This window comes from Chiloscyllium punctatum, chromosome 30 (assembly GCF_047496795.1).
Source record: "Chiloscyllium punctatum isolate Juve2018m chromosome 30, sChiPun1.3, whole genome shotgun sequence".
NCBI classification, from domain to species: Eukaryota; Metazoa; Chordata; class Chondrichthyes; order Orectolobiformes; family Hemiscylliidae; genus Chiloscyllium; species Chiloscyllium punctatum.
The window spans coordinates 18,658,522-18,672,573 of record NC_092768.1 but is presented as its reverse complement, the minus strand read 5'-3'; positions in this window follow the sequence as shown (position 1 = coordinate 18,672,573).

Genomic DNA, 14,052 nt, shown 5'->3' with positions numbered 1-14,052 from the left:
CGCCAGAATAAGATGTGCAGCTCAGGTGCATTGGCCTTGCTAAATTGCCTGTGGTGTTAGGTGCATGAGTCAGGGATAAACATAGGGTAGGGGAATGGGTCTGGGTGGGTTACTCTTCGGAGGGTCAGTGTTAACCTGTTGGGCTGAAAGGCCCATTTCCATGCTGTCGGGAATCTGTAATCTAACCTAATCTAATCTGATCCTTGGCCTGGGCTCACAGATTACACTTTCAGTGGCATCAACACTACCTTCCCCTTTGATAACTGGTTACTTTTCAAACTGCTGGGAGGTAGACATTGGTGTTTATTAATGATCAATGCTCAAATGTGTGTGTTTTTGATTTGTATAATTGGTTTTGGATCACGGAATGGGAATGTGGCGGGAGTGGTTCTTATGGAGCAGTGAGCCTGAAGTCGGTGGTGGGCAAGTTGTTGGAGGGAATCCTGAGGGACAGGGTGTGCATGTATTTGGAAAGGCAAGGACTAATTAGGGATAGTCAACATGACTTTGTGCATGGGAAATCATGTCTCACAAACTTGATTGAGTTTTTTGAAGAAGTGTTAAAGAGGATTGATGAGGGCAGAGCAGTAGATGTGATCTATATGGACTTCAGTTAGGCATTCAACAAGGTTCCCCATGTGAGACTGATGAGCAAGGTTAAATCTCATGGAATACAGGGAGAACAAGCCAGTTGGATACAAAACTGGCTCAAAGGTAGAACACGCAAGCTGCTGATGCAGGGTTGTTTTTGAGCCTGGAGGCCAGTGGAGTGCCACAAGGATCGGTGCTGGGTCTACTACTTTTCAACATTTATGTAAATGATTTGGATGTGAGCACAAGAGATACAGTTGGTAAGTTTGCAGATGACACCAAAATTAAAGGTGTAGTGGACAGTGACGAATGTTACCTCAGAGTACCACGGGAACTTGATCAGATCAGCCAATGGACTGAGAAGTGGCAGGTGGAGTTCAATTCAGATAAATGTGAGGTGCTGCACTTTGAGAAAGCAGATCTTCTCAGGACTTATACACTTAATGGTAAGGTCCTAGGGAGTGTTGCTGAACAAAGAGACCTTGGCATGCAGGTTCATAGCTCCTTGAAAGTGGAGTCAGGTCGATAGGATAGTGAAGAAGGCGTTTGGTATGCTTTCCTGTATTGGTCAGAGTATTGAGTACAGGAGTTGGGAGGTCATGTTGCGGCTGTACGGGACATTGGTTAGACCACTGTTGGAATATTGTGTGCAATTCTGATCTCCTTCCTATCGGAAAGATGTTGTGAAACTTGAAAGGGTTCAGAAAAGATTTACAAGGATATTGCTTGGGTTGGAGGGTTTGAGCTTTCGGGAGAGGCTCAACAGACTGGGGCTGTTTTCCCTGGAGCATCAGAGGTAAAGAGGTGAAACTAATAAAATTCTAACAGGACTGGACAGGATAAATACAGGAAGGATGATGATCAAGAATGCAGCACTTGAGTCACAGTCAGAGTACAGAGAAGGTTTACCAGGATGTTGCCTGGTGTGCGGGATTGCAGATCGTGAATGGCACAGATGGAATGGAAAATATGAGCTTTTTTCCATAGTGGAGGGGTCCTTTACAAGAAGCAAAATCACTTTGATTGTTTATGATAAATGTTAAGTCCTGCTACCTGATGAAGGAACAGCGCTCTGAAAGCTTGTACTTCCAAATAAACCTGTTGAACTATCACAAACAAGACAACAGCAAAACAGACAGAATTTCGGTAATTCTCACACTCAAAGACTTCAGCTTCCGGTCTGGTCACCCTGTCCCTTCTTGTCTGTGTTTATGCTTGATGGTACATTTTTATTATTTTCTCAGGGTTTGGGGAACAAAATTCCTCTTTTTTTTCACTCAAGGAAACCTTATCATTTGGCTCCATCAGTTTGATCTCATTCATTCCATTTGAATTGAAGTGTGTCGTGTGAACCAAAAGAGGAAATGAAGATCTAGGTTTGTGTGAAGATTTGTAGCTCGGATGCCAGTTCCCGTAGTTGTGGGTATGTTCACCGAGCTGGGAAGTTGGTTTACAGACGTTACCTCCCCCGTCCAGGGGACATCTTCAGGGTTTGGGATTCTCCAGTGAGACGCTGTGGTACTGTCTCTTCTGGAATGTATTTGGTTCCGTTCCTGCTGCTTCCAGTTGCTGGTTCCGGATGTTCATTGTGGTGGCCGGTGTATTGGGTCAGGGTCAGTGTGTTTGTTAATGGAGTGCGTGGATGAGGTATAGGAATATTGCAGCCTTCCAGAAATTTTGTGTTGTACACTATGTTCCTCTATATATTTTTCGTGCAGAGCATTTTTTGTCTGAATGCTTCCGCAGTTTCCATTTGAACCTCTTGTCGACGTATCGTTTCGTTGCGTTCAACATTACAATAATATTAACGCAAAATACTGCAGCTTCTGGTGGTTGAACGTGTAAGGTGTTGGAGAAACACAGCAGGTTCTGAATGTTCAGTGGAGAGAGAAACAGAATTAATATTTCAGTCCTCTGTGTGTGTGTCTGTGTCTGTGTCTGTGACTGAGTGAGAGACAGAGAGAGTCTGTGTGTCTGTGTGTGTGTGTGTGTGTGTCTCTGTGTGTGTGTGTGTCTGACTGAGTGAGAGAGAGAGAGAGAGAAATATCCCAGAGGCAGCTCCGGCTCCAGATGCCCCACTTCCCAAACTCACTCGACCCTCCATCATGATGCTGCCCCCCCCCCCCCCCCCGGGGGGGGGGGGTCGGTTCACACAATCCCCACCCGCCCCCTCCCTCTCTCCCTTAAATTAATGGGGAAGAGGGGGATCAGAGTGCAGGAAGATCCCAGTTTCTTTCAATCCGCCCCCGGTGAAAGGGGGAGGTGGGGGCGGGTGGGTGGAGAGAGAGAGAGAGAGCGACAATCGGCCTGAACCGGTTTAATGAAGGATGAACGGTGACCGGTGCTGTCCAATTCCTGTCCCTCCCTCTCTCCCCCCGCATTACCCCCCGGTTACAGACCGCCCGCGAGCGCCCCCTCTCGGCCCCGCCCTGCCTGTGAGGAGGGCAGATTGCTTTCCCTAAAGGGCAGCACTGACACTAATGGGGGAGTGAGGGGGCTTTCCAACATTGGGCCACTTTAATGGGAATCACTTTCCATTCCAGACTGAGACATTGCATTGAAGTTCTAACAGGCACCGTGATGGATTGGGACCCGTGTCCATCCGGGAATTCTTGGTCTAGTGAGGTTCTCACTGCACCGCCATCTCCCCATTACAGGGGCACAGGAACAGGAATAGGCCATTCAGCCCCTTGGGTCTGTTCTACCATTCAATGAAATCATGACTGAGCTTGTTCCAGGTCCATGTTCCTGACTTTAGCCCGAATCCCGTAACATCTTTGACCCAAAACATGTATCTATTTCAGATTTAAAATGAACAATTTATCCAACAGGAGGTGTGGGGGCGGGGAGAGATAATACATTGTGATAGACAGGATGGAGCAGTTGGGAAGGACAAACTTTACGGACCAGCAGCTGTTTCCTGTCCTGTTCCAGACTCAGATGGACTTTCATAAAAACCGAAAGAACTGGGAATGGTGGAAATCGGAACTAAAACAGAAAGTGTTGGAAAAAGCTCAGCAGGTCTGACAGCATCCGGGAAATTCTCCAGTCTCCTCCCACAATCCAAAGAGATGCCGCCAGATCTGCTGAGCTTTTCCAGCAATTTCTGTTCTCCTCGAGTTTGTCCGATGTCCTTTTGGGGTAACAGTGCAGATACTAAACTTCTCTACCATGATACAGGCTCAATGTGCCAAAAGGTTCGACCTCAAGAGGACAGCAAGAGGGAAACCTGCAGGAAAAAACTCAGGAGAAAGACAACTACTTTCAGATGGTCCATTGTTTGGGAATATCGCTCGGATTAGCGGGAGGAGCCTGCACACTGCAGTGGGAATGGTGCGAGAGACCAACAGTTGGGTTAATCCCACAATCCAATGGGGGAGGCTGCACTGGAACGGATCCTTCCACCACATCACAAATCCTCCCCTTTCTGGGTGTTACTTTTCTCACCTTTCCCCGTCTGTGTCATATTTCAAATCAGATCTATTTTTAACCTTTTCACCATTTGGCAAAAGGCCACAGATCTGCAAAGTTATCTCTGTTCAAAGATGCTACTTGATCTGCTGAGCAATTGTAAACCTTTTCTGATTGTATTTCGATGTTGAGTATCTGCAATATTTTACTTTTGGGCTATGATCACTCATGAATGATATTTGCCTGCAGTACCGGTGACTGCCAGCTGGTGGCAATCCTACACCACGAATGCCATCGCGTTTAGAAATTACAGTGACGTCAGTGACCTGTACCTTCGTCCTTGAGGATTTCCTGCACTGTGTCTGTGATGTCTTTAACCCTGGCATCAGGAAGGCAACACACCATCCTTAAGTCCTGCCTGCTGCCACAAAACACGCCGGTCAGTTCCTCTCACTGTGGAGTCCCCTCTGACCACGGCTCTGTGCGATATCTGACTCTTCCACTCTGCCTCCACGCCAACTTTTGATTGACAGATCTTTTCCCTCGGGTGGGTGAGTCCAGAACTAGAGGGCATACGTTCAGGGTGAGAAGTGAAAGATCTGAAAGGGAACTAAGGGACAACTTTTTCACGCAGAGTGTGGTACGTGTATGGAATGAGCTGCCAGAGGAAGTGGTGGAGGCTGGTACAATTACAGCATTGAAAAGGAACCTGGATGGGTATATGAATAGTAAAGGTTTGGAGGGATATGGGCCAAGTGCTGGCTAATGGGCCGAGATTAGGTTAGGATATCTGGTCGGCATGGATGGGTTTGACTGAAGGGTCTGTTTCCATGCTGTACATCTCTATGACTCTATGACCAGAGCTTTATAGAGCCTCAGAAGTACATCTCTGCTTTTATATTCAAGTCCTAGTTGATTAACGAGGGAAGGGACATAGATGTCATGTACATGTACTTTGGTAAGGCATTTGATAGGGTTCCCTCTGGTAAACTGATGGAGAAGGTGAAGTCGCACGGGGTCCAGGCTGTTCTGGCTAGATGGATAGAGAACAGGTTGGGCAACAGCAGACAGAGAGTATTAGTGGAGGGGAGCTTCTCAAAACGGAGACCGGTGACCAATGGTGTCCCACAGGGGTCCGTGCTGGGATCACTGTTACTTGTGATGTACATAAATCATTTGCAGGAACGTGTGGGTTGCTTCATGGGAAAGTTTGAAAATGAAACTAAGATTGGTGGAGTAGCAGATAGTGAAGGGGTCTGTCAGAGAATACCGCAGAATACAGACAGATTGGTGAGTTGGGCAGAGAAATGGCAGATGGTGTTCACTCCGGACAAATGCGAGGTGATGGATCTTGGAAGATCAAATTCCAGAGAGAACTATGGAATAAATGGAAAAGTCCTGGGGAAAATTGATGGACAGAGAGATCTTGGTGTTCAGGTGCATTGTTCCCTGAAGGTGGCAACGTACATCAGTAGAGCGGTCAAAAAGGCATACGGCATGCTTTCCTTCATCAGACGGGGTATTGAGTACAAGAGTTGGCAGGTCATGTTACAGTTGTTTCAGACTTTGGTTCAGCCACATTAGGAATTCTACGTTCTGGTCCCAACATTCCCGAAAGAATGTGAACCATGGCTAACTATGAAGAGAGGTTTAAATAGATTAGGATTATTTTCATTGAAAAGATGGAGGTTGAGGAGGGTCCTGATTGAGGCCTAAAAAATCATGAGAAGTAGACACAGGATGGACAGCAAGAAGCTTTTCCCCAGAGCGGAGGATTCAATCACTAGGGGTCACATGTTCAAAGTGAGAGGGGCAAAGTTTAGGGGAGATATGTGGAAAGTTCATCAGGCAGACGGTTGTGGGTTCCTGGAACACATTGTTCGTGGAGGTGGTAGGGGCTAGAAAAACAACGTCATTGAAGATGTATCCAGGTCGATACATGAATGGGGAGGGAACACAACAACACAGAGATTTTGAAATTAGGTGGCAGGTTTAGACAGAGAAGCTGAATCGACAGAGGCTTAGAGAGCTGAAGGGCCTGTTCGTGTAAATTTCTTTGTTATTTGTTTGTCTCAAAGTAAATGCCGACATTGCATTTGCCTTCAAAACTACTGACTCAACCAACATGTTTGACCTTGAGAGAATGCTGGACTAGAACTCCCAAGTCTCTTTGCACTTCAGGTTTTCAAATGTTGTCCCCATTTAGAAATAGTCTATGCTTCAATTCTTCTTTGGGAACAGGAAGAACAGCCTGAACTTCAGTTTGACCCGCTATGATCGGTGTAATATAGACCTCTTTATCATATTCTGTAAATGCAATCTTGTGGGTGGCACGGTGGCGCAGTAGTTAGCACTGCTGCCTCACAGCGCCAGAGATCCCGGTTCAGTTCCTGCCTCATGTGACTGTCTGTGTGGAGTTTGCACATTCTCCCCGTGTCTGCGTGGGTTTCCTCCGGGTGCTCCGGTTTCCTCCCACAGTCCAAAGATGTGCAGGTTAGGTGAATTGGCCATGCTAGATTGCCCCCAGTATTAGGTGAAGGGGTAAATGTAGGGGAATGGGTCTGGGTGGGTTGCTCTTCAGAGGGTCGGTGTGGACTTGTTGGGCCGAAGGGCCTGTGTTAATACTGTAAATAATTTAATCTAAGGGATGCCTTTTGTTTGTTGATTAGAGTAAATCTCCAATATGTAATAGTTTCTTTGATCTGCTCCTGTACCCTGCACTTGTGAGAAAACACATCTATGGAAAGACATTTCTATGAATAAAGTATAAATTTTAAAATTAAAAGAAATCTTGTGCTCTCAAAGCAGATTGCAAACCTCCCACAACCCCGAGGGCAGTCTCATAACACAGCAATACCAAAGCCCCACAAAGATCAGGTCAGATGGAGAGTCACCACCAAGGACATCGCTCCCAGGACAGGAACAATGGAAGCCCCTTACTGTTTTAGAAGAGACATTCTCACCAACCTGCAAAGAGCTGGAATCTCCTGATCCCATTGATACTGTCAGGATGTTGCATTGTATCGAGATTCAGGACATTCATCCGATAACTGTTTTTCAATTATCATCATTGTAACGAGATTACTCCATTTCCAGATGCATTATATCTTTCCCCATTTTCATTCATCTTTTTGTACAAGATTCCTATAAAACCTGGCTTCATCCTCAGCTCGAGAAAGGGAACCCTTGATCTCCCTGTACAGACTGTCAGTTCTGTGTCAGACTCGTCAGTTTCTCTTCCAACGATATCGCTTGTAATAAACAGCTTGTCAGTTTCACCCGATCTGGTTTGTGTGCTCTCTGCCTTATTGGGCTAATTTCTCCCACAGGGTCGGTATGGCCTTGTTGGGGCCGAAAGGCCTGTTTCCACACTCTAGGGAATCTAATCTAATCAGATATCTATCTTGTGTTTCAACGATCATAAGCACATCTCATTGGTAAAACACGTTCTGTTATTAGTGTAAGTAAGCAAGTCCCGTAAATCAAAGCCATGTGGAAATGTTTACATTGGAATCACAGGCGACTGTTTTTCAAAGCAACAAAGGGTGTTGAAAACGTGGAATGTGCAACCAGAGAAGATGGTGCTCTCAGTTTAAGCTCACATCCAAACAATGTTGAGAAATCTTTACTTGTACCTGGCACCTTTAATCTTAATTACTTGGACTAAATAGCTTGTCAGTTTCACCCGATCTGGTTGTGTGCTATCTGCTTTATTGGGTAATTTCTCTGCAGTTCCGTGCTCAGCAGCCTGAAGGAAGAAGATGGCTCGATAACGTCATCTCAGGCTGACGTCATGAGGATCAGTAAATCCTTCTATGCCAGTCTGTATGACGCGAAGCCGACCGACAGCGTGGCCTCCCAGTCGTTCCTGCCCTCTATCACAGAGGTCTTAGACGACAGAAAACAGGACAGGCTGGACCAGCCGCTATCTCTGAACGAGCTGACCAAAGCCCTTGAGTCCTTCGAAAAGATTAAAACTCCCGGAACTGACGGCTTACAGATCGAGCTCTATCCCGCTCTGTGAGACTTGATCGGCCAGGACCTGCTGGAGGTGTATGTCAGTATGCTTCAGGCAGGTACCATGAGTGAATCCATGAGGAAAGGCATCATCACCCTCATCTACAAGCGGAAGGGGGAGAGGGAGGAACTCAAAAATTGGAGACCAATCTCACTGTTGAATGTGGGTTACAAAGTTCTGTCAAAGGTCATCGCCAACCGGGTCAGGTCTGCCCTAGGGTCGGTGATTCACTCTGACCAAACCTGTGATGTACTGGGTAGGAAGATCGCTGAGGGTCTCGCACTCCTCAGGGATACGATCGCCTACGTGCAGGACAGAGGGTTAGACATCTGCCTGATCAGCCTGGACCAGGAGAAAGCCTTTTACAGGATATCACACAGGTATATGAGAGATGTTCTCTCAAAAATGGGCTTTGGGGAGGGAATCTGCAATTGGATCAGACTGCTCTACACCAACATTGTCAGCGCAGTCTCAATCAATGGGTGGGAATCAGATAGCTTTCCAGTCAGATCTGGAGTCAGGCAGGGCTGCCCTCTCTCTCCTGCCTTGTTTGAGTGATGCATAGAGCCATTTGCCGAGTCCATCAGGAAGGATGCGAGCCTGAGAGGGGTGACTATTCCTGGCAACGGGGGCCTGCAGGTTAAGGCCTCCCTGTACATGGAAGAAGTCGCCGTTTTCTGCTTGGATCCGCTGTCCGTGCGCAGGCTCATGTGCATATGTGACCAGTTTGACCGGGCCTCGGGGGCCAAGGTAAACCGAGGCAAGAGCGAGGCCATGCTCTTTGGGAACTGGACCGACCAATCCTCGATCCCCTTCATCATCAGGGCCGACCGCCTGAAGGTGCTGGGTATTTGGTTCGGAGTGGCTGGGTCGTGCGCCAAGTCTTGGGAGGAGCGTATCAGCAAAGTGAGGCAGAAACTGGGCAGATGGAAGCTATGGTCTCTCTCCATCATGGGAACAAAACCAGGTTATCAGGTGGGAGGCACTGTCATTGCTGTTATACGTGGCACAGGTCTGGCCTATTCCCAGAACCTGTGCCATTGCAGTCACCCGGGCCATCTTCCAGTTTATATGGAGATCAAAGATGGACTGGGTCTGAAGGGACTCGCTGTATAAAGATCTGGGCAACGGGGAAAAAAATACACCCAATGCCATCCTGACCCTGATGACCACCTTTGTGTGTGGCTGCATCAAGCTGTGCGTGGATCCCCGGTACGCAAACACCAAGTGTCACTAAGTACTGAGGTTCTACCTGTCCCCGGTGTTGCGAAGGATGGGCTTGGTGTCGCTGCCACGGAACGCTCCGAGTAGTTGGACCGTTCCGTATCACCTGTCCATCGTGGAGAAGTTTATGAAGAAAAACACCTTTGACCACAAGTCCATCAGGAAGTGGTCAGCACGTAGTGTCCTTGATACCCTTCGGGAAAAGGAGAGGGCGGATCCTGTCGAGCGGTTCCCTGAGCAGACTGTCAAAGCCATTTGGCAGAATGCCTCATCGCCAGAACTTTCCAACAAGCACCAAGACGTGGCTTGGCTGGTGGTGAGAAGGGGTCTGCCGCCTGTGAGATCCTTTATGCACGCCCGGACTCTCTGGCGCACCGCACGCTGCCCTCAAAGTGGCTGCGGGGGGGGGAGACAGTCACACACCTCCTTCTGGAATGTGCCTATGCAGAGGAAGTCTGGAGAGGAATGCAGTGGTGTTTGTCGAGGTTCGTCCCGAGCAGCGCCGTGACGCGGGACTCCGTGCTCTACGGCCTGTTCCCCGGGACTCACACCGAGACGAACATTAACTGCGCCTGGAGGATCATCAACTCGGTGAAGGACGCCCTCTGGGCGGTCTGAAACCTGTTGATCTTCCAGCTGAAGGAGTTGACCCCGACTGAGTGTTGCAGACTGGCACATTCCAAGGTCCAGGACTACGTGTTGAGGGACACGCTGAAGTTTGGGGCAGCTGCAGCCAAGGCGCGGAGGGGAAAGATCACCATGTACCATCTGCCTGCCTAAAGAAGACCAGGGGGCCCATGCAGTCATTGGGCTCTGCTGGTGCCTCAGCTAAATATGTAATGGCACAGAGCTGTATATATGAATGATTACTCTGTCTCTGTCTACCAAGAAATGGAATATTTAAGGATGTATGGCAGGACTAATTGTACAGATTATCAAAATATTTTATGAATAAAGTATATTTTTGAAATTAAAAAAAAGTTTGTCGATATTAGTCAACAGCTCCTTTGTCTCTGAACAGGGGAAGCGAACTTGACATTTTAAATATAGCCCAATTCGAAGCTGGCGGCCAGCCCTGTCCCAGCCAGTCAGACCAGAGAAAGGCTGGATTGGAAAGCCCTGCTAGATTATGTTCAGGCTCTTAGCAGGAGCATTAGTGTTCCACACACCCAGGTCAGAGGTTGGAGCAAAACCTTGCCAGGGTGGGATGGATCTTTGAGAATGCTGGCGGCCTTTCCTTGACAGCGGGTCTGATAGATGGATTCTACAGATGGGAGGTTGGCCTTTGTGATTGTCCGGCGGAGTTCACCACACTCTGTAACTGTCTCCGATCTTGAATGGTACATGCCGTACCAGGTGGTGATACATTCAGACAGAATGCTCTCGATGGTGCACCTATAAAAGATGGCAAGGGTATTTTCCGTCATGCCCAATTCCCTCAGCTGCCTGAGAAAGAAGAGACATTGTTGGGCCTTTGTAACCAGTGCATCCATATGAAGTGTCCAAGAAAACTTGTTGTGGATGACCACTCCCAGGAGCTTGACACTCTCCACTCGTACCACCTCTGTGCTGATAATGTGTAGGGGGGGGAGGCATGAGTAACATCCCACCGAAAGTAATAATGAGTTCCTTGGTTTTGCCGGCATTGAGAGCTAGGTTGTTCTCAGGGCACCATTTTTCAAGGTCTTCCACCTCCCCATCTGTGACCAATTTTGTCGCCAACTGAGATTCAATCGACTGTGGTGATGTGATCAGCAAAAATGTAAATGGCATTACTCTGGTATTTGGTGATGCAGCCATGGGTATACAGTGAATACAGTAGGGGACTGAGTACGCACCCCTGGGGGGATCCAGTGTTGAATGTTGGTGAAGATAAAATATTGTCCCCAGTCTTCACTGATTGTGGCCTGTGGGTCAGGAAACTGAGGATCCAGTTGCAGAGAGTGGGGCTCAGTCTGAGATCACTAAGTTTAGTAATCAGTCTCGAGGGAATAATAGTGTTGAAGGCTGAACTGTAGTCAATGAGCAGGACTCTTACATAGCTGTTCTTGGTGTCAAGATGTTCGAGGGAGGAGTGAAGGGCAAGTGATGTGGCACCTGACGTGGATCTGTTGGTCCAATCAGAGTGGGTCAAAGAGTAGTGGGGAGGCTGGTGTTGACTAATGCAATGACCAGCCTTTCAAAGCATTTCCTGACCACCAATGTTCGGGCCACAGGGCAGTAGTCATTGAGACATGCTGCACGAGCCTTCTTAGGCACAGGTATGATGTTGGCCCTCTTGAAGCAGGCAGTGAGAGTGGCTGGCTGCAGGGAGAGCTGGAAGATGTCGGCCTGGTACTCCATCTGGTCCCATCGCTCTCTTTGGATTCACACGAAGGAAAACTGATCTGACCTCTGATGCGGTGACTGTTGGGATAGGTTCATTAGGACTGGTCGGAATAGGTGTTACCTCTCCACCGAAATTCTGCTCAAAGCGAGCATAGATGGTGTTGAGACGATCTGGGAGGGATATGTCATCGTCTGCTATCTTGTCCCTTTTTAAAGAAAATACAGCTCTTTTGGGATTCTGAAAACAGCATTGGCCAGTTGAATGGCCTGCTGGGAAAACTGGATAACTGAGGTTGGATCAGGCCAGACCAACAGGTATGCACACCTGTTACCCTGATTGATGATATGGAATAGGTTTTAATAGGACAGTGGGAACTGTGGTATGAAGGCAGGAAGCTTGCAGCATTCACTTGGATCAAGTCAGACAGATACACAGGCCATTCAACTTGATTGATTGTATCGGTGTTGACAGGACAATGCTGCAAGGTTTCGGGTGGAACAGTAGATCTGAGTTTCAGTCGAACTGCTATTGGGACAGTTCGACTCCTCGGGTCCGCTCAGTCAATAGGGAAATTACAATATCCAATGCTGTCTTTTGTAACAGTCTTCCCGAGATAGAATGTCAATTAACATTAAGTAACTAATTTATGCTAATTACATTCTTACACCAAACAGCACTCGGAGGTGACCCAGATAACTAGTTCAAAGCCCAGTCTTGACAAAGGGTTAGACCCAAAACATTGTCTTCTCCACCTCCTGATGCTGCCTGGCTTGCTGTGTTCTTCCAGCCTCCTGTGAAATAAAACAACTCCGATCAGACGGGTTCCCTCACATACTCCAGAGAGAACATTAGCACCAAGAATCAGAAACCTTGGGAGCAGGAAGAACAGCCTGATCTTCAGTTTGTCCCACTATAATCAGGGTAGTATAAACCTCTTTATCACCCTCTGAAAATGCAATCTTGCACAAATAAGAGATGCCTTGTCCGAGGCTGGATTTGAACCAGGGTCTCTGGTGCTGTGAGGCAGCAGTGCTAACCACTGAGCCACCATATATATGTAAAGACATTTTAATGAATAAAGGATAATTTTAAAAATTAAAAATTATCTTGCGTTCTCAAAGACAGAGGGCACAGGCATTAAAGAACTGTAAAGTTGCTCTGGAAATGAGAAGGACAGGTGGGTTTTATAGAGGCCCTACATGGGAGTAGCACGGCGGCTCAGTGGTTCGCACCGCTGCCTCACAGCACCAGGGCCACAGGTTTGATTCCAGCCTCGGGCGACTGTGCGTAGTTTGCACATTCTCCCCATGTCTGTGTGGGTTTCCTCCCACAGTCCAAAGGTGTGCAGGTTAAGTGAGTTAGCCGTGCTAAAATCGCCTGAAGTGTTGGGTGCATCAGAGGGGAAATGGTTCTGGGTTGATTACTGTTCCAAGGGTTTGTGTGGACTTGTTGGGCTGAAGGGCCTGTTTCCACACTGTAGGGAATCTAATCTTGTACTTCAACCATAATAACCACGTGTCATTATTAGTATCAGTAAGCAAGCAAATCAAAGACACATATGAAAATAATATTTACATTTGAATCACAGGAGACTGTTTTTCGAAACAACAGAGGGTGTTGAAAACGTGGAATGTACATCCAGAAAAGGTGGTGCTCTCAGTTTAATGTCACATCCAAAGAGCGTTGAGAAATATTTACTTGTTCCTGTCACCTTTAATTTTAACGGTGACGTCTCCTGAAGGAATTGATTTGCATGGTGGAACACAGAGGGGGGAAGATTGCAAAGCTGCAGTTTCACAAAAGAAGATTTGTTCAATTTGTAGGGATTAGGAAAAAGCGATTTCAAAATATCCTTTAAGTTTCACCAGCAAAGCTTAAAAATTGCTTTTATTCGCGTTCATCTCACATTGTAAACAGTGTTTGGTAACAGAGAGCTTCAAGAACATGAGGGATTTCTGGGGATTTGTTTTGGTGAAAGAGGAGTCAGTCTGCAGTGGGTGGGGAAGGGGCGGAGCGTCTTTGTTTCAGGACGAAATGCAAATTAGCGCAGCTTCTCAGGGCGCCCAGTGAGTGTCCTTTTCAGTGAAACATGAGCCTTTCCGGATGTTCTGTGATCCAGGTCAGAAATTGCGCTGTTTCACAGACAGGGAACCTTAGAGAGGTGTATTTCCGATTTTCGAACACGCAGTTAGTATGAGTGTGAGAGGTATGGGCTGTTGTTGGGTTTGAGCGAGTGAGAATATTGAGCATACTTACCTGGCAGGGGAGATACCATGATCACCAAGGTGGTTCTCCCAGGACGGGGTTAGGATCTAGTATCTGTTCTTATCAGAACAGCTTGCGAGTCATCAGAGCTAGTGAGGAGATCATCGCTGGATCGTGATTGGACGTTGGAGGATCGTTTGGTTGTGCTGACCTGCTCTTGGTGGATGTTCATACTGGCTTTGGCCTAACACCAATTCAGGGACCAGCCAACCTC